Source organism: Dama dama, chromosome 14, assembly GCF_033118175.1.
Source record: "Dama dama isolate Ldn47 chromosome 14, ASM3311817v1, whole genome shotgun sequence".
NCBI lineage: Eukaryota > Metazoa > Chordata > Mammalia > Artiodactyla > Cervidae > Dama > Dama dama.
In genome coordinates this window covers 66,367,363-66,394,715 of record NC_083694.1, presented here as the reverse complement: position 1 = coordinate 66,394,715, position 27,353 = coordinate 66,367,363, and the positions used below count along the sequence as shown (strand labels likewise).

Sequence of the window (27,353 nt, the reverse complement as noted above, 5' to 3'; positions counted from 1 at the left end):
AATGTTTTCTTTTTCTCCTGGGAGAAGAACTTTTCAAGGCATCAGCAGCTACCTTGAGAAGAGCTAATTGCTAAAGCAAGACATCAGATCTCTCCTAAGAGTTCACAAAGAAAACTACTGGAAAAGTAGAATCAGAACGTGACTTTTTTTTTTTTCCTTGGCACGTGGAAGAAGGAAGCGAGAAGGAGGTGGTGGTGATTTTTTTTTGGTCATTTAAAGAAAAAATAAAGAGAAATGAGTGTTTAGCCATTGCTTTGTTCATAGTAGGAAGTGGACAATTGTCCCTCACTGGGTACTGATGTCCTGACACATGTGACTCATGAACTTGTGTGTCTGCTTTAATGATGGATTGAGGATTCAGGCCTGAGCAGAAGGTTGGGCTTGATGAATTCTCAGTCTACCTGGTAGCTCAGCTGGTAAAGAATCCACCTGCAATGTGGGAGACCCTGGTTTGATTCCTGGGTTGGGAAGATACTCTGGAGAAGGGAAAGGAGACCCACTCCAGTATTCTTGGGCTTCCCTTGTGGTTCAGCTGGTAAAGAATCCACCTGCAATATGGGAGACCTGGGTTTGATCCCTGGGTTGGGACGATCCCCTGGAGAGGGGAATGGCTACTCACTCCAGTATTCTGGTCTGGAGAATTCCATGGACTATATAGTCCAGGGGGTCACAAATAGTCGGACACGACTAAGTGACTTACACTCACATCCAGCTCGTAAAGTTGGACTTGTCCCTTGCATGCCCACTCTGGGCAAAGGGGACTGCTTCTCCCAGCTGTGGGAGGAATTTGCTCTAGTTGGAGCTGAAAATACAGACCAGGAGATGGGAGCGAAGTGATAAGCATGTTGGGTGGCGTGGTCCAAGCCACTTCCAGTATCCTCTGGTCAAGTATTAACTGAGCAACTATTAATATCTATTATGGGCCAGGCCCAGCGCCTGTGCAGAAATAGTGGGGAGAAGGAGACAAGAGAGGGCAGATAGAAGGCCTGTGTGATGAAGCTGGCAATGCTGGAACAAGGACCTTGCCCCCCTCCCCTCGGGGCCCCAGGGCATTGCTCCCGCTCCACCTCTGTTAACCTCTGTGGGGGGGAAGGCTAGGACAGGCATGGTTGTGTCCCTGGGCAGGGAGGTTGGTGGCGCTGCTATTATTTGGCCTTGAAGGAGGCCATGTCTTTTGTGTAAAACAGGTGAAAGGCTGCGGTCCTCTTGTGTGGCAGGGCCAATGTCGCCCTGAGATTCTCTGCAGGCTCCCGAGGAACTTGCATGGGCCAATGAACTCCCAGCCTCTCTCTTGGCCTCCTCCCTCACTGCCAGCCCAGCCTGCTTTTGTTTTGACATCTTTTGACTCTCCTCTCCATGTTTCCTGTTTTCATGTCTTCCCCCTCTGCCGTATTTTTCCTGTGTCTGTTTGGTCTCCCAGATGTTGCAGGCACTGGTTATTTTGGTAGCTATCAGGGCATCACAAGATCTAAAAAAAAAAAAAAAAAGACAGTGGAAAAATCCTATATTGGAAAAACTTTTTTTTCCATACATGTATCCCAGGTTGCATAATAGACCATTCCAATGTTTCAAATGCACTGCTTAGGTGGTGTTGTCATGGCAGAGTCAATCAACTGAAATGTAGTACATTCAGTTAAAACGTCCACAATGCTTTCATAATATGCCACTTTCATGGAGCAGCCCATAGCACCCCACACATAGTTGGCTCTCACTGAACATTGGCTGAATTAAATTTATTAAGCACTGGGCCCTTCCTGGAGATATCTTCTTAAGTGTGATAGTTCATGGTCCTTTTTCGTGGTTGTTTTTCCACAATAGTAAAAGATGTTTATAGTTTTCACAATCAATACATGGTCCTTTTTAAATAGGAAAAAAAAGATCCATCAATTCAGCACTCCAGTCAGATGGCAGCGGAGACCACGCTTGCCTGTATATGCAAAATAGAAGAAATGCCACAGAAGACATATGCTGCTCCAATGGGGACTCTAATAGATCTCTGGCACCAGGACGGCCAGCCGTCCCTGGGAATTTGGCCTGAGAAAGGCCTATAGGAAGAGCCTCATTAGTTGATTCTGTGTGGGCCAGATCCTGGAGGCAGGTAAACTGTTTCCTTAGATGCCATTTAGTCGGCTCCTCTGCGGGTGGCTGTGGGCGGCCCAGCGGAGCTGCGAGTTCCTCTCCGTGTAGAGGGTGTGTCTTCTCTCTGTCCTGACCAGGCCACACTCCTGTCCAGAGGGCTGACCTCAGATGGGGTGGCAGGACCACTAGACACCATGCGTTCATGCCACTGTGGAATGGATCCAGTGTCATACCTGACATAATGTGTTAGTCACTCAGTCGTGTCCGACTCCGCAACCCAATGGACTATAGTCTACCAGGCTCCTCTGTCCGTGGAATTCGCCAGGCAAGAATACTGGAGTGAGTTGCCATTCTTTCCTCCAGGAGATCTACCTGACCCAGGGAATGAACCTGGGTTTCCTGCATCGCAGGCAGATTCTTTACTGAGCCACCAGGGAAGTGACAAAAGCAAGTAACAAGCGACAAAAAAGACACTGGATTTTGCACCACTCCATGGATGAGGTAGAAGTGGCATTTCTTGGTTGCAAAGGAGCTCACGTCTCCAAGCAGACAAGAGGCAGAGCTGAAAGTGCAGGGGCTGGAAGTCAGGGCCTAACAGTTCTACCTGGATTTCTTCCTGACTTTAAGCCATCACCCATACCCAATCAGTGGGAAAGTCTTAGTGATTCTACCTCCCAAACTGTGTTTTTTGCTTTCCATTTCACAGTCAGAGGTGGAATGTAGGCCTACTCTTAGGCTTGTAGTTAAAGAGAGATAGCCGTTACAGCATTTCTCCCTATGAATGTGTGTAGACCCTTGAGGCTGTACAAGAAACTTGGGAGAGGGGGTCTACCAACTAATTCTGCACATTTCTTGTTGTATTTGTGATCACGGTTCCTGGTGTTTATTTCATTACATGGAGAGCTATATTTTCTAATATTGAAACACTGAATTAAGTGGAGTGGATGTTATAAATTAAGGGAAAAGCCTGATGTGTCATCTGTTAAGAGTATAAGACTTGCTTACCCATGTAGTGATTGTCTCATGTTCAGCAAAAGTATTCATGCCTGTTATCTCCGTATACACAGGGGACTTAAACTGATCTGTGTTGAATAGCTGTGTTGAATTGTCTTGTGAGATGCTTGGGGTGAGATTTGGGGGGTGTGTGTGTGTTTTGGGTGCTTGATTTTCTGCAGCTTCATGAAAGGTAAAGCTGTAGGAATGTTTCTGTACTCTTTTCTGATATTTCTGTGATGTTTCATGTTTCATTTTTGCAGCAAGGACTGGGTTTTTTTGTTTGTTTTTTGTTTCCTAATTTTTAGATTTTTAATTGGAGGATAATTTCCTTACGATATTGTGTTGGTTTTTGCCATACAACAATGCAAATCAGCCGTAAATATACATACGTCCCCTCCCTCCTGAGCCTCCCTCCAGCCTCTACCCCATCCCCCACCCCTCAGCTTGCACAGAACTCCCGATTGAGCTCCCTGTGCTATACAATACAGCAACTTCACACTAGCTATCTAATTTACATATGGTAATATATGTGTTTCAACACTACTCTCTCAATTCATCCCACCCTCTCCTTCCCCGACTGTGTCTGCAAGTCTGTTCTCTATGTCTGGGAAGGACTGGCTTTTTAATGGTGATACACTGGGAAACTTCAACATCAGGCTTGGGACCTCCTGGGCTCCAAAGGGGAAGCAGGCTGAAGACTCCTCTGCTTTTTAGGACCATCTTAAAAATAGCATTTACTGAGGTCAGGCCCCTGTTTAAAGTGCTTCATGTGAGTTAATTCCTTTAATCTGTACAACCACCCCATGAGGTAGATGCTTTAGTTCTCATTTTATGGATGAGGAAACTGAGACACAGAGAGTTTGATTAACGTGCCTGAGGTCACACAGATGGCTTCAAATGTCATCAAATTTGGAAGCACCTCTATTAAGTTTTTCTTATATACTGTTCTAAAATACTCTATGAATTGATGTTTTTAGGAGTGTCCTGGGAGACATTCCTACCTTAGGACCACTAGCAGTAAATATACAAGGGATTGCAAACCACACGAACTTAACCCATAAAACCCAAACTTAAATGTATCACCAACTCAGCTTTCCCTGCACTGAATCCCAGAGATGCCTGTACCCATCCTTTACCACTGGAGGGGAAGTTAGAACCGGGGTGACTGAAATGAGGGAGAACTCTCAATGCTCTGGCTAAAACATGCTACTTTTGGAAAATTTATAAAAACATGTGATGACGTCAACCTCCTTGCAAGGGGCTCTCCTGTGGCCTTTGAGAGTGATCTGTGTGAGGGTGGGGCCTGGAACCTTATGCTCATTAACTTTACAATAAATTTGCTCCTGGTCAAAATATATATACAGGGTACACACATACACACAGATGGTGACAGGATGATTGTCCAAATGTGTTCGATGGCTGTCTTCTGACAATCCTATTGTGTATTGCCATGATGAAAGTGATATATCACTTGGAGATGATATGAAAAGCTATGCTTGAAACCCTTCGTAAAGCTGAGTCTTGGATCAAATGACTTCCCCACCACACCTCTCCCTGTGACCACAGTGTTAGGAATTATTGTCCCCATTTTGCACATGCAGGAGCTGAGGCTCAGAGAAGCACAGAATGAAGAACCGGCTCTGATAGTCACTTTTACTCACATGAACTAATGATGGCTTCTATAAAAAGCACAAATAAGGATCACATTTCATGGCCTCAAGAGGATGGTATAGCAGAGAGCTTATTGCTCCTTAGGGGAAATTAAGTACATAATGATAGGTTGTTGTATTAGGATTAGTTTTGGCTGTGAGTGGCAGAAATCCCCTAAATAACAGTGGTTGAAATCAGATGGATGTTTATTTCTCACCCATGTGAAAGTCCAGGTAGGTGGTCCATCATAGTCGGGGGTCAAGTTCCTTCTATTTTACTGTTCCGCTATCCTCCACATGTGACTTCTGACTCATGGCCCAAAATGGCTGCTATAGCTCCAACCATGAAGTCCATGGTCTAGCCAGCAGAAGAAAAGATCAGAAGGAAGACAGACTTCTTTTCAAGTATATGTGCTGAGAATTTTGTGTTATACACAAGGATACAGTTTCCACCCCTTTCCAGGACTTGGTCCTATGACCACACCAAGATGCAAAACAGACTTAGAAGTGTAGGTTTTATTCTGGGCAAGAGTGTATACAGATAACACTGTGGGAAAAGGATAGAAAGAGGGCAACTGTTTTTATGTACAACTGTTTTATGCTGTATTTTGTCATATTTTGCTTTTTATCTTCCCAAGAAGATTGCATTCTCTTTAAAGGCAGGAATTCTGTTCTATATACAGCCACAGATTCAAAGAGATATTTCAGCATGTGTAAGGCCATTGAGATCAGTGATTCTCAAACTTCTTTTTATCAGTATATTTCCTTTTTCAGAAAAAAGTTTTTATGGGACCCCAAAATGTAAGACATAAAAGCAATAAATTATTTAAATAAATTTCTTAAGTTCAAAGTTATAACATTTTCATGTTTTAAAATCAACAAGATCTTGAGTTAAAGCACCAAAGGTATCTAATGTGCTAATTTTCGGTATGTGATATATTTGAGTGTGTGTGTTTTCCACTGGTTTATAAAGTCCACTTTTAATAACGAAATGCAATACAATATTTTCAGAACCTCTTTAAACTTGAGCTTGAAAACGACAAATCTAGCTCCAATTCTCATTGTATAGCAAGTGTTGTAAGGTCAAAATCAAGTTTATGAGTCAGCAAGTATGAGCTGGGGTTCCAGCACTGTGCCAAGTGCCAAATGCTTCTCATTAAATCCCTCTATGTCAGGTAGGAGACAGTTGGGCACAGAGAGGCTACGTGATACGTATTTGTTGTTAGAGAAAGCTCTTTTTAAAAAGATTAATTAATGTGATTTTTGTTGCACTGGATCTTCGTTGCTGCCTGCAGGCTCTCTCTAGCTGCAGGCCAGGGCTACTCTTTGCTGCAGTTCTCAGGCTTCTCACTGCAGCAGCTTCTCTTGCTGAGGAGCATGGGCTCTGGGGCATTGGGCTCAGTAGTTGCCACATGTGGGCTCAGGAGTTGGGGCACACAGGCTTAGTTGTTCCACAAGTGGAATCTTCCCACACCAGGTATCGAACCCATGTCCCCTGCATTGGCCAGTGGATTCTTATCCACTGTACTGCTAGGGAAGTCCAAGAAAGATCTTAATGATGGAGCATGTCCAATTAAGGAGGGTCACAGAGTCATCATTTGATGTGGAGGGAATGACAATGCCTAAGATTTTTGATGCTTTACATATTTACAAAACACTTTTATGTCCCTTCATTTTATCCTCTCAAAAACTTTCCAACAATTAAGGTAGATATGATTCCTGTTTCACGGATGAGGAACCTGAGGCTGAAGAGGAAACACAAGGCAAGTGAGTGATGGAGCCAAAAGTTATCAACTCCAAATGCACATCTCTTGTTCTAGCTGTCACCCTGCTTATTTAGTTTTTCTGACACTTACTGCCTTTTCCTGGGTGGCACACCTCTGGGGGATACCATGGGCTTCCATAGACTATGCTGCAAATGGTGTCTTTATAATGACAGGGGTAAACTCTGCCTCCCCTTCCCGTGTAAGTCCCGCCCTCCTCATTCTTCCTGGCTTAATATAGGGTGGGGTTCAGAGTTCCATTGCAGCCGGCCCATGTACGAAAGCAGCAAGTGCAATAGTGGACTAAGATCTGATCTGAAGCCCGAAGACTTGGGTTTGAGTCTCACCTTCATCATTAATGCTGTGTGGCCTTGGAGAAGTCCCTTTGTCTCTCTGAGACTTAGATGTCTCCTCTGTAAAACTGGGGATGCTCTATCACCATTTAGATTTTTGTTGATAATTCTACGTACCCAGCTCTGAGTCTCCACACAGCACCAGCACTGACTACATGCTGGGTCCTCACTACCCCCATCAGCTTCTGGAAGACACAGGCAGCAGGAGCAGGAAGTGGAGTGGAATGCAAGCTGGCTGATTTTCCCTCCACGGGATGCTCTTAGGGGGTGATCATTAACCCCCACACCATTTCTTCCAGCATCTCCTGATCACTACAGTTTTTGATTTTGATGCTGTTCTTGGTGAAGACTGGAGCCAGCTGATTGGTTCCTGGAATATAGTGTATATTCATTCCACAGATATTTGTTAAGAGTCTGCTACATGCCAGGTGTATTCAGATGGGTGGAGATGATAGAACTCCACACAAAATGGATCAAGTTCTTGCCCTCATGCAGCTTACAGTCTTGTGGGGGAAAGGAAAACAGACAGACAAAAAGCAAAGAATCACAGAAATATGTAATTACTGTGTAAGGCAGTGACATTTTTCTGAAGGCAAAAGAGCAGAGAAAGGGGTTAGTGAGGGGTGAGGCTCTGTGCATGTGTTTAAATGGTGTGTGTGTGTCTGAGAATGTGTGTGCAGGATGGTTGGGAAGCCTTACCTGGGAAGGTGACCTGAATTAAGGGGAGTGAACAATGTGGTTATCTGGGGGAAGAGCTGAGTTCCTAGATTCTTGGGAACCATTCGCTTAATGTTAAAGAAATAATTATTCATTGATCTTGGGCTTACTCTGTTTAAACCCCACCTTGCTTTCTCATACTCTAATACTTTGGCCACTTGATGCAAAGAACTAACTCATTGGAAAAGACCATGATGGTGGGAAAGATTGAAGGCAGGAGGAGAGGGAGATGACAGAGGATGAGATGGTTGGATGGCATCACCGACTCAATGGACATGAGCTTAAGCAAGCCTCGGGAGTTGGTGATGGAGAGAGAAGCCTGGCGTGCTGCAGCCTGTGGGGTTGCAAAGAGTCAGGCATGACTGAGTGACTGAACTGAACTGAACTGCTTTCCCATGAACTGTCAAAGTCCAGATGCTTCCAAAGTTCTTTCCAGCAGGAACCTGACTCTCCTCTGCATCTGACTGTCTCCTGGCTTCCCATATGAAATCCCTTCTCACCACCTTGCTTTGGCCTGGCCTAAGAGGCTTGAACTGAAGAGGCTCCGTGAAGTCTTGGGTGTTATTATTGTGCTTTTATTGTAGCCTGCACCTCATAGGTTCACATACTTTGTTTCCCTTTCATTCATGTTTGCTCACTTTGCCTCTTCAACTGCATCTCAGTGGTTTGGAAGGGAGCTGTGTTGGACTGCACCCTGCAGGTCTACCAGGCCTGGACCAGCCCAGGTTCAAACCAGAAGAAAGATGAGGAGTCAGCAACAGAGACAGCAATGATTTAATGGATGGGGGAGCCTAACATCTGAAGCAAGGTCCTGGAGCGACACCCCACTGTGTACGGTGGACGGCTGGCAGGACATGGCAGCAGTCTTTGCTCCCAGGGCCAGGCGGAGGTCATCAGTTATAGGGTCAAAACTGACATCAGGTTGGCTCATCGGTTACTAGGGAAACCAGCAGAAGGGCATGCCCCTCACTAGCCCTTTGATCAACATAGAGGAGAGCTCTGATTTAAAGTTAGAATAATCACTAGCTGCAGCCTGGGGCAAGGATGTAAGAAGGTCTGTCACATGAGTAGGGTACAGGTGAAACAGGCATTGGTCAAGCAGGGAATGTCCAGAGATCAAGACAACAGCCGTCTTGAATGGTCTGACCATCTTGCTGTCTTTACTTCTTCTGGACCCCCTGTGGAATCTCCCACAGTGCAAAGTCCACAGCAGGTGCTCAACAAACCTTTGGTTATTGATCAGTTGAAGGGTTATTTTCCTCTTGGAAAGAACAGGTTGGAGGTAAGCCAGGTGTGATTGATGGCAAACAGTGGCACAAGCTCCTCCCATCAGGATGTGGGGTCTCTTTCCTCAGTCCTTGACTCTGGGCTGATCCTGTAAGATGCTCTGTTGAACAGAATGTGGGCAAATACATTGTGCAAGTTCTGGGAAGGAAGCCTTGTAGATTTTGATCTTGGGCTGGAAATGCTTCCAACATGGAACATGAGAAGGCGAGCTGGGAAGAGGGCAAGAGGCCACAAGGAGAGAGGTCTTGGCCACGCCTGCTGTGGCCCCAGTCATGGGCATGAGTCTGTCCAAGAACAGCTGAGCCAGGTTCAGACCAGAAAGATCACCCTGCGGAGACTGAGCCAAACAGCCCAGCTACATACACAATCATGAACTAAAAAACTTACCTGTGGTTTTAAGCCACTAGATTCGGGGTAGTTTGTTATGCAGCACTGAGTAACCGATACATTCTGTGGGAACACCTTGGTGGCAAGGCAAAGTGGTGTTAGAAGCAATCCCTTGTAGTCATACACTGCATTCGTGATATCCTTCAGAGTTTTTTTCATGTCCATCACCTCATTTAATTCTTGCAGAACTTTCTAAGGAGACAGGTAGTTGTCCCTGCACCTATTTTACAGATTAGAAAATCAAGACCTAGTGAGGTTGCATCAGACATGTGAGCTCAAAGGGGATGTAGAATTAGTGTTCAGCACCCCTGTCATGCAGAAGTCCCAGGACAACTGGTAACCTTCCCTGTTGAGGGCAGGTTAACCCGAGGACAGTAGCCTGAAGTGGATGAGGAAAGTTGAGACCTTGGGGCCTCACTTGGAGGCTGCTTGTTCTAATGAGCCCCGCTACTCCGGGCTCCTCTCACCTCCAAGCAGGAAGGTTGTATAACGAGAGACTCATAATGAGGCTTAGCAAGTCCTTGTTTTTTCCAGTAGCTCTGAGCCTCTGCTTTGCTGCTAGATTGGGCTGCTTGTGAAGGTTTCTAATTCGGGGTCTTAATTTTTGTAAAGCGTGAATTACAAGAAGTCAGAAGAATGATGCAAAGAGCATTAATAATGCACATTCACAAAAGAAGTGGTGTAACTACATTAATTAGGCAAGTCTTGCGTAAAGATGCAATGTAATTATATATTTGAGACAGTTAATTAGGGAGCTACTTGGAAATTTCAGTGAATATTAAGGTAATTATACATAAATACTATAACCATTAAGACTGCACCCATAATGAAAGCAATAACTAATTACATAAATAACAGCATACTTATGTTTTTACATTACCAACACCTAACAATGCTTCCTCTCTCCCGCCTCCCTTCACCATGCAAATGACAAATCTTCCATTTTAAACTCAGATATTCTTGCAAATGGTGGAGAACAATGACCTTTCCTCTTCTTTCCTCTGTTTTGATAAAGCTGGGCCTGCTGCAGGAGCTTCCAGTGAATGGACAGAAATGTGGGTCATCAAGGCTGATTGGCCCTGCCTGACTCCATCTGAGTGACTGTGGGCAGAAATAAATCACAGCCAAACCATGCAGTGTCTGGAAAGGGGTGGAGGCAGGACCATGGACAGAGTCAAGGTGTGTGCTGGAAACACTTGGACTCCAATTCTCGGCGGGGGTGTGGGGGGGTGGGGTGGGGTTGGGACCCTTTGTCAGTTGGCTCACCTCAGAGAAGTCACACAGTGTCTCTGAGCTTCAGTTTCCTTGCTGTATCAAGTGGGGATGATAGTAATCCCTGCCTTTCAGGACAACAATGGTGAGAAAATATGAAACTGACAATTGCTATCCTATGTGACTGGTGAAAGTTTGCCTTTAAAGCTTCTAATCTTTGACCTCTGTGATTTTGCTCCTTCAGCATGTCCCCTTTATTGTTGGGGTGCTTAGATACTTATTAAACTGCCTATCCTGCCCTCCCAATTAAGAAATGCTTTCATGAAAGATGGAAGAGGAAATGGTAACCCACTCCAGTGTTCTTGCCTGGAAAATCCCATGGGCAGAGGAACCTGACGGGCTATGATCCATGCGATCACGAAAGAGTCAGGCATGACTTTGCAACTAAACAGCAATAACATGAGAGAAGTATTCATACTCAAGCACAACTGACTGATGAATTGAAGTTTGAGGAGAGTCAGAGTGAGGGAATGGGTTTATATTTTAACAGGAAGCAGTCTTCAGCTGTCTGTAGAATGTTTGGGCAGGTGCATTTCTGGGTATCCTGGTATCTTTCCATGTAGGCATTTGCTATATACTACGTGAGAGGGGTCACATGGAGTGATGGGTAAGAATGTGGATCAAGGGGCCTGAGATATCTGGGGTTAATGTCTTGGCTTGACAGCTAGCAGATTATTTAGCCCCTCAATCATAATAAAAACTTTAGTTTTTATTGACCAGTGACTATATTGTGGGCCTTCCCTCGTGGCTTAGTGGTAAAGAATCTACCTGCTAATGCAGAAGATGTGAGTTTGATTCCCTGGGTTAGGAAGATCCACTGGAGGAGAAAATAGCAACCTACTCCAGTATTCTTGCCTGGGAAATCCCATGGACAGAGGAGCCTGGCTGGCTACAGTCCATGGGATCACAAAAGAGACACAACTTAGCGACTAAACAACAATGACTGTGTTGCAGGCACTGTTTAAAGGTACTATTTTATGAACATTAATTAAATTATTTTCATAACCATCCTACAAGGTGTATGCTATAATTGTCCTCATCTTATGAGTGAGAAAAGTGAGGCGCAGAGATGATAAGTAACTTGTTCTGGGTCCCTGGCTCTGAAGTAGAGGAACTTGGATTTGATTCTCAATAGTTGGCTCAATAGGCTGAATTCTTTGCTTCTATGATGTAATTTTTTCTTTTCAAATGCAAAAGATGGCGGCAATCATTATACTTCCTCAGTGAGGCTGTTGTAAGTATTACATGATATAGCATGGGTAGCCCATACACTGTAAATATTCTATCCTTTCAGAGTTTGTTTCTTACTCCAAAGTCAGTAAATGTTCATTTCTCTGTTCGGTTCTTCTCTTGACAAGTCAGTCTCTCCCATGCTCCCCACTTCCCACTACCTTTCATTATTTGTAGCTCAGCTGATTTCTCACCAGGTGGTGTAAGGTGTGGATGTGAGGGGTGAGTCTGATTCCACCTGGTCCATCAGATGAGTGCTGTCCATTTGAAGGCTTCGGAAGGAAGTCACACCCTTGGTCCAGCATCACTCCCACGACCCAAGGTCTGACTGGTACCTCCTTTTCCTGTCACAATCTGTTGATTCCTTGGAAATCACACATCATTTTTTTTTTTTACTGGGGAAGTTTCATCATCTCACTTATTGACCAGATTTAGATATTAATTTTTTTTTAACTTTTAAAAGAAAAGCAAATCTTCTCCATTGGAGTGAGCAGCAGTAGTGGTTGATCCATACAGGCTTGTTCTTTAAGGAAACGTGAATGTCACATCTGGAATGGGAAAGGGTCTTTGTACAGCTCTTGGTGCCTCAGCTCTTTCTTAATTTGGTGAGGATTGGAAACCAGCCTGTTTTCATGCTTCTACCCATGTCCCTAACATAGTCAGTTAATTACCAGCCTTCCCATATATTTACAGCTTGTAATCAGTCTTTTCATTCAGAGGAGAGGCATCCTGGGAAAGACACATACAATATCAGAGGAAAGTTGTACTATCTACCTATATTAGCCAAACTTCATTCATAGTATAAATAAGACCTTTATTTAGTGTAATATAGACTAGGTGGTCTCTAGACATTAAAGGGGGAAAATGTAAAACACAAAAGAGAAGAACCAACAAATCCCAGAGGAAACAGAGATAAGTTAGAGAACAAAACAGGACTTAAGTGATGTTTAGTTGGTAAGAAAGAGAGACGTTCAAGAACAAGAAAGAAGCTTTGGAATTAAAAAATGTGAATACTGAAGGATTTCAGCAAAAGTCCTGGAAGATATTAATAACACTGGGGAAAAAAGATCTCTGTTTACAGAGAAAAAAGATGTAAGATGCAAATGAAAAGTGAAGAGACAGAAAAGGTCAAACCAAGAGATATAATCCTGTGCAATTAAAGGTCCAGAAAGAGATAAAAGAGACATGAAGAAGAGGAGCTAATCAAATTCCCAAAGTTCAAGGAACAGAACCTATTTTTAAAGAATTAAATTAAAAGAGCTTATTAGCTATCGGGGTTTCCCTGATAGCTCAATTGGTAAAGAATCCACCTGCAATACAGGAGACGCTGGTTCAATTCCTGGGTGGGGAAGATCCCCTGGAGAAGGGATGGGCTATCCACTCCAGTATTCTTGGGCTTCCCTGGTGGCTCAGCTGGTAAAGAATCCTCCTGCAATGCGGGAGACCTGGGTTCGATCCCTGGGTTGGGAAGATCCTCTGGAGAAGGGAATGGCTACCCACTCCGGTATTCTGGCCTGGAAAATTCCATGGACTATATATTCTGTGGGGTCACGAAGAGTTGGACATGACTGAGGGACTTTCACTTTCATTAGCCATCAAACAAATAAATAAAATATATCACATCTAACAATTTATCATCAGATTTCAGGACATAAGGAAAAAGAGAAGATTCTAAAAGCATCTAGAGGGGAAAAATAGGGTGAAAGTGAAAGTCGCTCAGTCGTGTCCGACTCTTTGCGACCCCATGGGCTATACAGTCCATGGAATTCTCCAGGCCAGAATACTGGAGTGGGAAGCCTTTCCCTTCCCCAGGGGATCTTCCCAACCCAGGGATCGAACCCAGGTCTCCACACTGCAGGAGGATTCTTTACCAGCTGAGCCACAAGGGAAGCCTAGGAATACTAGAGTGGGTAGCCTTTCCCTTCTCCAGCAGATCTTCCTGACCTAGGAATCAAACTGGGGTCTCCTGTATCGCAGGCAGATTCTTTACCAATTGAGCTATGAGGGATGATTAAATAGCTTACCACCTAAAAAAAAAAAATCAGGTTTCATATGATTCTCATTTGCAGCCCTGTTTGCTAGAAAAGAATTGAGCAATACCTTTTAACTTTTAAGGGAAAGTGATCTTGAACCTAGATTTCTAGTACCTTGACAAAGTATCATTCAAATGTGAGGTGTAAGGACACTTTTCAGAGATGCAAAAATTCAAAAACTTTACCTCCCACAGAAACAAAACAAAAACACAAGGCAAACAAAACAAGGCAAAACTAAAACAAACAAAAAACCCTGAGCATGCAGTCTAGCAAAATAAGGAAAGAACTGAAGAAGGGGGTAAATACAGGAGCCAATATGCAGAGAGTATTAAAAAGAAATCCCAGTTTGACAGCTGTCCAGCAGACCGCCCCCCCCCGCCCACAAAAAAAGCAATCAGATCAAGTTAGAACTGGATGTCAGATAACTCCAAGAAGAATACTTTTAAGAAGAAAAGTGGATTACGTTCAATAAGTAGTATGATTATCTTATGAATATGGTTTTTAAAAATGTATACTTCTTTTCATTATAGGAAAACTAAGAATTCAGAAGTTTCAGGAAAACCAAAAGCTATACCAGAAATCATGGCCCAAATATATAGTCAGCTAAAATGAAGCATGATTTTGAATTATTTTACAGATAGCTTTTTCTTATAGCACTTAGCATCTTTTAATACTCCTTAAAATCGAATTATATCTTATAAATCTATTATTTGTTTTCTGTTTTGTGTCTGTTTTGTACCCCCAATAGAATGTGAACTTCATGAGGGCAGAGAATTTTGTCTATCACAGTCACGGGTCTATTTCTTGCACCTAGAAAACCGTGTAGCACACAGTAAGCATTAATTATTTGTGAAATAATTGAATGGAATAAGAAAATGCCAGCCCTTTTGATCCTGACTTTTAGTTTATTTTTTTCAAATTACATAGGTTTAGTGACAAGGTAATTTTCCTTTGATTTCAGTCACATTCTTTGGTTCTGCAGTGAATAATAATTATATAAACTTAATATTATAAATACTGCTTATTTTCAATAGTAAATTATTTTATTGAAATATAATCTATATTCACAAATCAAAGGGTACAGCTTGATGAATATTATTGCCCAGATCAAGAAACAAAATGCTACCAGCATCCTAAAAGTGTCCCAATTACTGTCTGTTTGATGAAATTATCAGTCTTCTGTTTTCTTGAGCATAATAATCGGAGTTACTTCAAAGCTCTTATCTGATAATTGCAATATTTGGATTTCCCTTGGGTATGTTTATTTTATTTTTTAATAGATTTTATTTTTTAGAGTAGTTTTAGGTTCACAGAAAAATCGAGTGGAAAGTACAGAGGGTTGCCATATACCCTCTCCCCTCAAATACCCACAGACTCCCCATCGTCAGTGTCTGGCACTAGAGTGGTGCATTTTTACTTTTAGTGAACTGGTATTGACATGTCATCATCACCCAAAGTCCATAGCTTACATTAGGGTTTATATTCTTGGTGCTGCTCATTTTATGAGTTTTGACAAATGGATAAGAAACATGTGTCAGCCACGGTAGTTTCATGTGGAAGAGGTTCACTGCCCAGCTCTTCATCCCTCCCTCTCTGTAAGGCCCTGGCAATCTTAATTTTTCCCTTTCTAGAATATCATATAGTCGGAATCATACGGTATTTAGCCTTTTTAGACTGGCTTTTTTTTTACTTAGTAGTATTCAAGTCTCCTCCATGTCTTTTCACGGCTTGATAGCTCAGCTTGTTTAAGCACTGAATAATATTCCATTGTCTGATGTACCACAGTCAGTACTATGGGATAAATCCATCCACTTACTGAAGGACACCCCAATTTCTTTTAAGTTTTGGTGATTATGAATAAAGCTGCTATTAACATCTGTGTGTAGGCTATTCTGTGGACCTAAGTTTTCAGCTCCTTTGGGTAAACACTTGAGGAGTGTGGTCACCAGATGGTAAAAAGTATGGTAAAAGTATTGATATGTTTAGTTTTCTAAGAAACCATCAAACTTGTCTTCCAAAGTGGCTGTGCATTCAGCTTGCATCCCCATGGGCAATGAATGAGTTGTTGCCTTCCATCTTTGTCAGCATTTGCTGTTGTCAGTGTTTTGGATTTTAGCCATTCTAATAGGTGTGTGGAGGTATTTCACTGATTTAATTTGCAGTTCTCTGATGACATAGGACACAGAGCATCTTTTCATTTGTTTATTTGCCATCTGTACCCCTTCTTTGGTGAGGTATCTGTTAAGGTCTTTGGCCTATCTTTTAATTGGGCTGTTTGTTATTTTACTGTTGAGTTTTAAAAGTTCTTTGTGTATTTTAGATAATAAGTATCTATCAGAAATGCCTTTTGCAAATATTTTCTCCCAGTCTGTGACTTGTTTTCTCATTCTCTTGTTGGATCTGTTTTTATTGTTTATTTTTTTCCTTTTTTGATCATTTAATTTTGCCTGTTACTATACCAACTACTTTTGCTTGAATAATGGATGTTGTGAAATAAAAATTGTACATGTGATCTGTGGATGATGTTTTTAGAGATGGTAGGCATTGCACCTGAATCTAGAATTTAGTTTATTCAAAATTGGACTTCAGTCTTGGGAAAGACTGGTCTCTTTTGATTTGCTTTTATTTCTAGGGAATTTCCCATCTAGGACATGACTGGAATGTTCTCCTGGGATCCTCTATCTTGATGGGCCCTAAATTCCATTTTTTATTCTTCCAGCCACTTGAGGACGCCTAGAATTCTGTCTAGCCTCTCAGCTTTGTGGCTGTCACTTTCTCTTGTGCTTTTTTGACTCTGCTTCTTGGTCTCGTATCTGCAGCGTTAAGCACTGGCAAATGCCTTGAGGCTGAAACCTACATGGAGAGCTGACTTTCTTCTGTGCTTACTTCTTTTTGACATATTGGCCCTCCGAAATCTTCCTGTCTTGGCAGTTTTCCAATGCCTTCAAATGTCGTTTTCTTTTAATAAATGTTTTATTGTGAAATAATTTTATACTTGCAGTAAAGTTACAAAAATAGTAGTTTTCATATATCTCTAACCCAACCTACCCTAATGTAACATGTAATATCTTATATCACTATGGTTTACTTGTTTAAACTAAGAAGTCAACATGGGTACATTACTATTAACAAAATTTCAGACTTTATTTTTATTTCATCAATTTCTCTAATAATAACCTTTGAAAATGACTGGGTTCAATCTAGTATATCACATTGCATCTAGCAAATAATGCAGCTCTCAGTTATTCCTGGCAGGAGGGCTGATCTGTTATTAGCTAGTATGCTGTAGTCATCGGTAAAACTCCCATTTACTGGTGTTTAGTTTTTTTTTTTGTAATTAACCTGTAGATAATGCATGTGCTGTGTGCGTTGTGTCCCACTCTTTGCAACCCCATGGACTGTAGCTCACCAGGCTTCTCTGTCCATGGAATGTTCCAGGCAAGAATACTGGAGCTAGTTGACATTTCCTTCTCTAGGGGATCTTCCTGACCCGGGTATCAAACCCAAGTCTTTTGTGTCTCCTGCATTGGTAAGCAGATTCTTTACCACTGTGCCACATGGGAAGCCCCACAGATAATGCACAGATGACTTAATATTGGAGATTCATCATTATAAAGGTAACCAGCAGAACAATGAACAATACAACCAATAGAAATATGGGAATAGTGGTGAGGTAAGACGTAGTATTAGAGAGTTAAATTTTATCATTTTTGATAGAGGAAAGTCAGTTGATACCATCAAGTTCATAAGTCATGACGCAGAAGTGTAAGAATTATGATGGAAGTGATTAGAAAAACAGAAAATAGAACTGGTTATCTCAGGAGCAAAGCAGAATATTGTGAGGATGTAAGAATTCTGCTTTATTTAAGCTCATTTGCTTATATGATTTTAAACCATATAAAGTAGAATTTACATGTGCTGACATAGTGTAATGCCCATAACACAGTTCAAGTGGAAAAAAGTTGGGCGATACAGCATGTATGATATGATACTCTACATGAAAGCTCCGTGTGCAGAGGGAGGTACCGAGTATGACTTTACAAACACATGTGCTCTTGCGCTGCTTTCATTCCCATGGAAAGGACATCTCTAGGTTAGTTTGCTGGTCCCAGGAGGATGAGTGATACATAAGGCAGAGCTGACCTAGAAACTTCTTACAGGAAATTTGGTCTGAATATGAATTATCTAGAGTCCTTTGTTATCAGTAGCAGAGGTCAAGAATGACAAATACGGTTATTACAAATTTCTTACAACTAACAATATAAACAAAGGAATAATATTTTCAAGTGTTGAACAATAAAAGGCACTAACCCAGATTCCACAGTCAAAAACCCCGCTAATATTTAAGGTTCATGATGACACACAGACCTCTTTACTATTACAAAAACCAAAAGAATTAACCCTCCAAGACCTTTCCAGAATAGATTAATAAAGGGTATATGTAAGGAGAAGAAAAGTGATCCCAGAGGAAAGAGTTAGATGCCACAAAGCTGGTGAAAAATGAAATTATTATCTGTTGGTAATAAGATTAATTATTGTAAAAACCTTTTTTTCCTATTTAACAAAGGTGCAACAAGAAAATTAAAGTTACCTGTTCTCAAGAGATAGTTAAACAGTTTTTATTTTGTTTTGGAAGGAGATGAGAGACATGGAACAGCTTTAGAATTAGGAAAATATATAGTATGTATGTATATTAAAATGTACAGATAATTGGGATAAAAAAATAAAAATTTAGCTTTCACATCAGAAGAAGGAAAATAAAGGAGTAAAGAAATCTCGATCAGTTCTGTAGTGGGTAGGAAATGGGAAAGAAACAAAGGCAAAGGGAACTTAACCACAGCTGCCAAGTTGTTGAACACAATCCCAGGTTATGGGGACAGTTTATGGACATCTTTGGGGTGGCGGTTATCCAACGTGCTCAAGAACGTAAAGTCAAAGGTGAGAGGTTAATAGGAGACCGGCATGTTCTGGGAGGTCAGTGTAGCTGGAATGAGGTGGGGGGTGGTGCTGGAGCAGCTCTGAAAGGGCTAGTAGACCACACTAAAGACCCACATCATCTCTTACAGGGTCTGAGGATGTATTTTAATATTCTCAAAGTCACCGAATTGCAGAATCAGTTGGGGAGCTTATTAAAGCACACATTTCTGTGCAAATCAAAACTATCACCTCACATGGGTCAGGATGGCCATCATGAAAAAGTCTATAAGTAGCAAATACTGGGGAGGGTGTGGAGAAAAGGGAACTCTCCTACACTGTTTGTGGACATGTAAATTATAGTTAGAACTGGACATGGAACAACAGACGGGTTCCAAATTGGGAAAGGAGCACATCGAGGCTGTATATTGTCACCCTGCTTATTTAACTTATATGCAGAGTACTTCATGTGAAATGCCAGGCTGGATGAAGTACAAGCTGGAATCAAGATTGCTAGGAGAAGTATCAAACCTCAGATACACAGATGACACCACCCTTATGGCAGAAACCGAAGAGGAACTAAAGAGCCTCTTGATGAAAGTGAAAGAAGAGAGTGAAAAAGCTGGCTTAAAATTCAACATTCAGAAAACTAAGATCATGGCATCTGGTCCCATCATTTCATGTCAAATAGATGGGGAACAATGGAAACAGTTACAGACTTAATTTTCTTGGGCTCCAAAATCACTGCAGATGGTGACTGCAGCCATGAAATTAAAAGATGCTTGCTCCTTGGGAGAAAAGCTATGAGCAACCTAGGCATCATATTAAAAAACAGAGACATTACTTTGTCAACAAAGGTCTGTCTAGTCAAAGCTATGGTTTTTTGCAGTAGTTGTGTATGGATGTGAGAGTTGGACCATAAAGAAAGCTGAGTGCCAAAGAATTGATGCTTTTGAATGGTGGCATTGGAGAAAACTCTTGAGAGTCTCTTTGACAGCAAGGAGATCCAACTAGTCAAACCTAAAGGAAATCAGTCCTGAATATTCATTGGAAGGACTGATGCTGAAGCTGAAACTGCAATACTTTGGCCACCTGATGCGAAGAACTGACTCATTGGAAAAGACCCCAGTGCTGGGAATGATTAAAGGCGGGAGGAGAAGGGGACAACAGAGGATGAGATGATTGGGTGGCATCACCGACTCGAAGGAGATGAGTTTGAGCAGAGTTGGTGATGGCCAGGGAAGCCTGATGTGCTGTAATCCATGGGGTCACAAGGAGTCAGACATGACTGAGTGACTGAACTGAACTGAAATTGGTATAGCAGCCACCATGGAAAGTAGTATGGAGTTTGCTCAAAAAAGTAAAAACTGAATGCCATATGATCCAGCAATCCCATTCCTGGGCATATATCTGGACAAAACTATAATTCAAAAAGATACATGCATGCCTATCTTTGTAGTAGCACTATTTACAATAGCCAAGATGTGGAAGCAGAATAACTGTCCAACGACAGATGAATGAATAAAGATGTGGTATCTACATACAATAGAATGCTACTCAGCTGTAAAAGAGCCATTTGGAATAATGTGGATGAAACTAGAGATTATCATCCTAAATGAAGTCAGAAAGAGAAAGAAATACCATATGATATCACTATATGTAGAATCGAAAATATGACACTAACAAACTTATTCACAAAATAGACTCAGACATAGAGAACAGACTTTATTGTTGCCGAGGAAGAGAGGGTCAAGGGAGGGAAGGATTGGGATATTGGCTTTAGCAGATGCCAACTATTATATAGAGTGTATAAACGATAATGTTCTATGGTATAGGACAGGGAACTGCATTAAATATCCCATGATAAATCATAATGGAAAAGAATGTGAGAAAGGATGTATATATGTGTAAGTTGAATCACTTTGCTACACAGTAGAAATTAACACAACATTGTAAATCAACTGGACTTGAATAAAATAAAAATACATACATTTCTGGATCCCAGAGATTCTGATTCAGTGGTTCGGAGGAAAAGCCCCAGAGACTGATATTTTCTAAAGCATCCCAAATGATGTCACCGATGTTCCCGGTGATCTACCTGTAGCTCATAACTACTTACACCAGATGAAAAGAGCACCAAGAGGTGTGACAACACACACCCCCCATCTATTTCTTCTCCTTCTTCTTCATCTTCATGTTTGTTTGCCTTCCAGGTGACGGGTTTTGGAAAGGACGTGTGACCTGATTTTGGCCTAGAAGATGCGAAAGAAGTCTTCCAAAAGTGCTTCTACAGATATTGTCCTTGCCCTTAAAAGAAAAACTATTTGAATATGATAGTTGGTATTCTGTCATCTTGAGGATGAGGCCGGCATGAAGAATGGCAGAGAAGAGGGGTAAAGGACATGGAACTTGGCACTAGTTAAGGTGCTGAATCCACCCATCCTGAGCTCACCCTGTCTTTGGATGTTCTGTTGTGGAAATAATAAATTTCCATACTGTTTAAGGCATTTGGAGTGGGAATGTCTGCAGGTAGAACTTAGCCTGAGGTCAATGCTAAGGGTCATCGGACTCTTAGGGGGAATCCTAGATTGGCAAGTAGTTCCCAAAGGGCAGAGGGGGACTCTCCCAGGGAATTTATGGTCATTTTTATTTTATTTTTTTATTAAAGTTTTCTTTTAAAAATTTTAGTATTCCTAACTGATATATCAAGAACTGACTGCAGATCTTCTAAGTGGCTCCATAGTTCTCCTGGGTAGAATGAAAAGCTGAATCTCCTGGCTTCTCCCCCTCCTCTGTAAAACAGTAAGCCCTATTGGGCAGGTTTATGAAAGGATGAGGAGCCTGGTGGGCTGCTGTCCTTAGGGTCGCACAGAGTCAGACACGACTGAAGCGACTTAGCACGCATTGGAGAAGGAAATGGCAACCCCCTCCCGTGTTCTTACCTGGAGAATCTCAGGGACAGAGGAGCCTGGGGGGCTGCCGTCTATGGCTGCTGTCTTTGGGGTCGCATAGAGTGGAACACGACTGAAGTGACTTAGCAGCAGCAGCATGAAAAGATGAAATGAGATAATGTATGCATAGCCCTCAGCACAGCGTTTGGTACAGATAAGTGCTTAAAAGTGCTCCTTGAATTGAACAAATGAGTGAACAGGTGATTGCCTTTTTTGAAGGGCTGTGAGAAAATGGAAATAACACCACCACACCCTAGTCTTCATGCTTAGGGTCTCTTTCTCAACTCAAGTTGAAGATGACTTTGGCTTTCTTTGGCCAAATTTGTTAGAATTTTGTTAGTAAATTTTTTTTTGTAAAAAGTTTGTAAAGATTTTCTGTTAGCTTAGGAAAGTACTTCTTTTTTTGTTTATACATTTTTATTACCCATACGCAGGTCTTGTGGATGTTTTTCCCCTAACCCTCTGCCCGTACCCTGTGCCATTGGTCACCACCAGCATTGACCTGGAGGAGGGCAACATACCAGCACTGGGAGGATCCAGGGTAACCAGGGGAGGTAGGATGGATTTAGGCCATCTGATACTTGGGTGTATTGTCAAGGTGCTTTATGTGATAAGCCTGCTTTCTCTGCCCCAGGGCAAAGGTCCCCCAGGTTTCTACATTTTGCTGGCTTCCAATAATTTTAGCAGGCAGAACTCAGCCTGAGATCAATGCTGAGGGTCATCAGATTCTAAGGGGGAATCATAGATTGGCAAATAGGTCCCAAAGAGCAGAAGGGGACTCTCCCAGGGAATTTACAGTTGCTCTTTTTTTTTTTTTTTTTTTTTTTTTACTGTGCTGTGGGGATCTTAGTTCTCAGACCAGGATTGAACCTGGGCTCTTGGCAGTGAAAGCACAGCATCCTAACCCCTGGGCCTCCAGGGAAATTCCCCTACAAACACTTCTTATTTGAACTCAAATTTATAAAACCTGAAAACCTTCTCAAATACAAAACCACCACAGACCACATGGGAAACAAAACAGTACTGTATTTCAGTATTTCAAAAATAAAATTGGAGAACAGGACTTTTATCCTTTTTAGTAAAGTTGCTTAGAGTTAGCTGTGTCCCTGGACTTGGCAGTAATGACCAAACTTGCCAGGGTCATGAGTGTGTGATAAAACATGGCATTATTAACGTTTCTCTCCCCAGAGACAGAGGATCTCATCATGAGAAATATAAACATTTAGTTTGGTTGTTAGACTGTTTTCAGATTGAGGGCTGTGGCTCTTTACCCATCCTTTCTCAAATCCTCACCCAACTCTTGCTGACCTCTGGGGGAGCTCCTGTACCCACAGGTTTGAGAATGGGCAGCTTGGGAGGTGTGGACTTAGACCTTCAGCAAAAGTTATGGGGTGGCACGTTGATCCATTCTGCCTGGCTGAAACCTTGATCCTGGATTTTGTGCCCTCACCCTAAGCTTGGGGATGGTTATGACTCTAAGTTTCTCTTCTTCGTGTTCTCTCTTTTTTCCACCCTCCTGAATTAAAGTCCTGCATCTCTAGGATCACCTGTGGGTGGAAAAGCAATCAGAGATGAGTTTCACAGCTTAGCAATCAGAACTGACCTTGTTCTTGCTTTTCATCATATGCACGTGCAGCTAGATGGTAGGTAGTGTGATATTTTGATCTGGGTGCAAATAAAAGAGCATTCTCTTTTATCAACAAAAGAGCAAGTAGAAGTCCTGGTGGATAGGATGGGCACTTCTGTGGCAGATGTGGCTGAGTGTGTGTGTGTGTGTGCCTGCATGTGTGTGTGTGAAAGAGAGAGCTGCCTCTGAGAGTTAGAAATCAGATTTCCCGAAAGTGGACACCTGGAAAATCCTGTGCCATATTGTCTATTGCTTCTTAAGAATGACATAATGGAGCTGGAGAAAACCCAGGAAAGGACAGCTGAATTAATTAAAGACTTGGAATGGTTTTTAAAAACACTTGCAGTTTCAGATTATAAAAATAATATGTATTCATCATGGAAAACTTGGAAAATATTCAAGGTAAAAGAAAATAAAATTATATATTATCCTACCACCCAGAGGTAACAGTGTTTAAAGTTGTGTTGTATTTCCTTTCTTTTTCTGTGTACACAAATATACATATAACAAAAGCTATATCTGTACACATTTATATATACATATGTATTTTTTGGGCTTCCCAGGTTCTGCTAATGGTAAAGGACACTCTGGCTAATGCAGGTAGATGTAAGAGATGAGGGTTCTATCCCTGGGTTGGGAAGATCCCCTGGAGGAGGCTGTGCAACCCATTCCAGTATTCTTGTCTGGAGAATCCCATGGACAGAGAAGCCTCATGGGCAACAGTCTATAGGGTTGCAAAGAGTCAGACGTGACTGAAGTGACTTAGCACACATACATTTTTTAAGTATCCTATTTAGTACACATTTTAAATCATATTTGATGTGTTTGTCATTAAATAATTTTGAAATATTTTCATGACTGTTATATAGCAGTTGGTGGTTTTACAAAATCGTATTTGACTTGTTGTTTAGTCGCTAAGTTGTGTCTGACTCTTTTGTAGTCCTCTGGACTGTAGCCCACCAGGCTCCTCTGTCCATGAGATTTCCCAGGCAAGAATACTGGAGTGGGTTGTCATTTCCTTCTCCAGGGGATCTTCCTGACCCAGGGATCAAACTTGTATCTTCTACTTGGCAGGTGGATTCTTTACCACTGAGCTACCTGGGAAACCCTTTATTTGACTACTCTTGCATTACTTAGATTTTGTGTGTTTGTGTGTGTGTGTATAATTAATATACATAATTAATTAAGTGTATATATATATTAATATACATAATTAATTTGGGGGGCTATGCTGGTTCTTTGTTGCTGCACGCAGCCTCTCTAGTTGCAGAGTACAGGCTCCAGGGCATGCGGGCTTAGTTGTCTCACCACACGTAGGATCCTAGTTTCTGACCGGGGCTTGAACCTGCGGCCCTCACACTGGAAGGCAGATTCTTAACCGCTGGACCACCAGGGAAGTCCCCTTTAGATTTAGTATATTTTTAGATTATATTTTAATTGCATATTTATTTTTATAATTTAAACTATGATAACATGTTCTCTCCCCACACTTTCATGGGATTTCTGATTATTTCCTTAGAACGAATACTTAAAATTATGGTTTTACATATTTTACAAAAGTTTTACATATTTTAAGTTTTTTTGTGTGTGCCAGATTTCAGTAGAGACATATGAAAAAGAATTTAGAAGTTGAGGACTTGTCAGTATGAAAACTTAAACACCAAATGGAGTGGATGAAGTTCATAAGAGAACAAAGGGTTTCTTTTAATCGGTCAAGAAGAGATTTGCTAAAGACTGAAATTTTGTAATTACTCAGCTATTTTGGGCATTCAATGAGTGTAGATTAGGGGCCAATGCAAAGAAGGACAATTTTCTGTGGGAGGAGCAAATGGAGGAGTAAATGTGACAGGAGCAAAAGGAAGAAAGGTCTGTTTTCTAAAGAAATTAGACAAAACAGTTGCAAAAACTAAAGGAAACTCACCATCCTACCAACATAGGCTCTTTGAAGCTGCTCTGTTGAGAGGTGGCTTCTGCAGTTCCTGGCTCAGAATGGGCAGGAAAACACATCCAGAAGGTGGCTGTTGCTCTGAGTTTAGTCTAACTGGGTTTAACTCATGTCTCCCCGTGAGTAATACTTAGTCCCCCTGTAAGTAATACCAAGTGATGCTTGAAGCCTCCCTAGCCTTATTATTATTATTATTGGTGGTGGTGCTGTGTGGCATGCAGGATCTTAGTTCCCTGAACAGGGATTAAATTAAAGTTCCCCCTGCATTGGGAACTTGGAGTCCCAACCACTGGACTGCCAGGGAAGTCTAAGCCTCCCTGACCTGATAGCTTATCCTCACCTCTGTCAGTGACAAAAGCCCACTAGGGTGTTTTGAAGAGACTTGAAGGCCTACCCTGGTAGTCCTGTGGTTTAGACTTAGAGCTTCCAGTATGGGGGATGTGGGTTTGATCCCTGTTTGGGGGACTAAGAACCCATATGCTGTGTGGTATGGCAAAATTTAAAAAAAGGAGAGAGAGAGAGAAACTTGGATAGCAACAAGAAAAATAACAACAACAAGCTACCCTGAGCTGGTCCCAGTACGTGAATGGGCACAGGCAAATACAGCTCTGGATCTCTGACCCAGGTCAGCACTCGTGGCACTGACAAGGTGTGCAAAGTATGGACTGTTGGGTACTTATGCTATCTATTTAAAAATCAGTCAATCAATTAAATTTACTGTGCATGCTTCAGGTTCAGGACCCCATAAATGCACTGGGGGAATTATAAGAACAATGTACAGGCAGAAATGGATGCCAGGGGTCAAGAAGTCCAAACATCCAATTATAAAATAAATAAGTCCTGAGGATGTATGGTACAGTGTGGTGACAATAGTGAATAAAACTGTATGGTAATATTTGGAATTTGCTAAGAGAGTAGATCTTAAAAGTACTCATCACAAGAAAAAAATTGTGACTATGTGTGGAAATGGATGTTAACTAGATTTATTGTGACCATTTAAAAAAGAAGTCAGTGTGATGTGAGAGGGCTGTCCTCAGGCACTTATAAGATGACACCATTGGGACTCCTAAAATGACAAGCATTCTCTGTCATACTGTAGAGTTTACTCATTATGTTTCCTGTCTGTCACCACCTGCTAGAATGTAAGTTTATCAGGATACAGACATTCGTTTCATTACTCCCAGTGTCTTGAACAATACTTGCCACAGAGTTAACTATCTTTTGAATGAGCGAAATGCTTTGGTATGCTTCTCTAATAGTGCTCACTGATTTATGCTTGTAAAAATACACTTACGTATCACTTAAAATGTGTCTGGCACTGTTTCAGCTCTAAACATATATTAAGTTGTTTGATCAATCCTCTGATGAAGGTACTAGTATTCTCATCCTAATTTTACAGATGGGGAAACTGAGGCAAAGAGGAGGAAGTAACTTACCTAAGATCACCCAGCCAGTTAACTGTTGAAACAGCAATTCTAATCCAGGCATATGCTTCCTGCCTTCACCTCTTCACACTCACCTTCTCAGGGACGTGGGTCTAAGGTGTCCTCTCAGCATTACAGGTGCAGTTCTGTGGCTGTGAAATGGAGTTCAGTGAACTGATCAAGTCCTTTCTGATTCTTCCTACCAGGAGGTTGCCCTTAAAGCTTACTTCAGCCCAACTAAATTATTAGATCTCTCAGTGTTGAGCTTTTATTATGAGCCTGACATAATATTAGTTTCATCTTGTAGATTAAAATGATAAGAAAAAACAGTAGCAACTTTCTGTAACTTCTAGAAAGTGGAATCACGTGTGAAAAGGACAGAAAGAAAGGTTATGGAAATTCAGAGGATGGCGCTGTTGTTGCTATATGTTGAATGGAGGGACAAGGGAAAATCAGGTGGAAAGGCATTCTGGGCAGGGGGAACAGCATAAGCAAAAATGAGGAGGGCCCTCTAAGAAGACCTCTTTTAGTTGCTCCTCGGGATCCTCCATAGCCAGAACTCTTTCTCTAGTGGGCCAGCAGCTCGCCCCCGAGTCCCCTGTGTCTGTGCATTGAGCAACCTCAGGATGAAACTCAGCACATCGACTGAGAGACCCTTAGCTGTTGCCTCCACTTCTATCTCCGGCCTGCTGAGGAACTACTCTGAACCTCGGTTTCTTCATCTAT

At 41.8% G+C, this 27,353-nt stretch overlaps 1 long non-coding RNA gene across 1 annotated transcript in view; it reads left to right on the top strand.

Moving 5' to 3' along the window:
- The window catches only part of LOC133069675 (uncharacterized), a 78,332-nt gene extending 57,202 nt beyond the window's left edge, over positions 1–21,130 (top strand). The window contains exon 3 of the long non-coding RNA XR_009695920.1: positions 20,894–21,130. This is a non-coding gene — a long non-coding RNA (uncharacterized LOC133069675). The remainder of the gene's footprint in view (positions 1–20,893) is intronic.
- The last annotated feature ends 6,223 nt before the right edge of the window (positions 21,131–27,353 follow it).